This window comes from Triticum urartu, chromosome 4, assembly GCF_003073215.2.
Source record: "Triticum urartu cultivar G1812 chromosome 4, Tu2.1, whole genome shotgun sequence".
NCBI lineage: Eukaryota > Viridiplantae > Streptophyta > Magnoliopsida > Poales > Poaceae > Triticum > Triticum urartu.
The window spans coordinates 462,205,067-462,206,812 of record NC_053025.1 but is presented as its reverse complement, the minus strand read 5'-3'; the positions used below and the strand labels follow the sequence as shown (position 1 = coordinate 462,206,812).

Here is a 1,746-nt window from a genome sequence, read left to right as displayed (position 1 = left end):
TTTTTGTAGTTAACTGCAGCCATGCTATGACCTCTGCCTACAACATCTATGTTAGACTAACACCGTTGAATTGGAATATAGACTGAAATTGGTTCCAACGTAGGTAATCCTATCTAGTATTTCTCAGCTTTGCACACATTGTACTGATGTACATGGAGCACTCAACAGGGCTGGTTTTTTCAGTGATTTTTTTTACAGAAATACATGTAGTTTCTCCGTCTTAGCAGGAGCACATTTTTGTCTCAAAAAAAAGTAGGAGTACATATGAGTGCAGAATTGGAATGTATACACATGTGTATGCATCTCCTCACATCACGACTTACCCACGCCTATGGCATTATCTCTGCCATAATTTTCTTTTCTAATCCCTCACACAATTCCTGTCTTCATCTGAACACACAAGCACCAGCTCCACTGAAATCAAATGGGCATCTAAGAGCGCCATTCCGACTCCTAAGAGAGCCTAATTTTGTGCCATCGCCCATTTTAAACCAGATTGCACATCCGTTCAGGAAACATCTCCGTGCCTCCTATAAACAGAGGCATTGAAACATTTTGTAGATAAACATGGAAGAAAACCCCTTTTCCCATTTTCTGAAGGACCTGTGAAACTGAAACCAACGGAAAACATCAGTTTTTTGCACCTGCACATATAGCTGAACTTCATACATCAAAATTACTTAGAAACAATATAGAACTGGACAGGGGGAGGAATCAACGCTTGATCTACATACAGTATAACAGCAGCGGAACAAGATGGTCACTACAGGCGTTGCGTTTGAGGAATGAAAAGTTTAGAGCACAGCATGGAGGCATATCCTCGAGCACCTTGTGTTCACTATAGGCGTTTGCCTGTTCATGGATCTTGAGCTAGCCAACAACTTGAACTTCAGATATCATCCAAACACCACTTTTGGAATTTTCACAAAGTAAACCTTTGTTAGTTCACCCAGAGATTACAGCAAACACAGAACATGTGCTGCGAAAATCCTCTTTCAGATTTTCAATTCTCACCATGCATTTCTAGCCACCGGCAGCTGTGTTGTCGCTGCCATTATTACTTGACCTGCCATGACAATTTTACTCGACCTGCCATTGATGCTCTACAACCACGCGGATGGTGAACAACAGTAGCATTAGCGACAGTAGGACTCGCTGGTCGACAAGCTCACCGGAGTTGTGCTTGGCTGATGGAAGAGGGAAGAAGAGGATGGAGGCTGTCGACGACGCGCCGTGCTCGAGGGTGAAGGAGCTCGCCGGAGCAGCACCGCTCCCACACGTGAGCATCCGGTGGGTTGCGACTGTTGGAGGCTGCTGGAGACGACCGTGCTCGAAGAAGGAGTTGCTGGAGCAGCACCACCTCCCCATATGAGCTAGTGGTGGACTGCAGCGGTAGATAGTGGCGGACTTACAACGGGAACCTTGAGAACATAAAATTGCAAGAAGAAAAAAGATCATTTTTTCCTTTTTGCACAAACAACTGTATGAAGAATCATCACATTTAAACAAAGGTCATTTGACCACAAGAATCACAATAATTAGGTGCTGTTGCAACTATTGCTACACGAACACTCGGAGGGAAGCTGAGAGAGAGAGAGAGTAGCACATGTATAGAGAGCAGCAGCCTGTAGTTAGAGAAAGAAGCCACAATAATAGAAAGAGAGCAGCAAAAGCGCCGCACCATTATCATTTACTAAGAGAACAACATCACACAGAAGCACTAGTTGAGAGAAGGAACGCTCCACA

At 44.3% G+C, this 1,746-nt stretch overlaps 1 long non-coding RNA gene across 1 annotated transcript; it reads right to left on the bottom strand.

Annotated features, from left to right (window-relative positions):
* Window positions 1–220: 220 nt before the first annotated feature.
* On the bottom strand, window positions 221–1,290 carry LOC125553945. The gene is made up of 2 exons (XR_007304277.1): window positions 1,173–1,290; window positions 221–611 (listed from the first exon to the last, which is right to left on the bottom strand). It is a non-coding gene; the product is annotated as an uncharacterized LOC125553945 (long non-coding RNA).
* Between the last annotated feature and the right edge of the window lie 456 nt (window positions 1,291–1,746).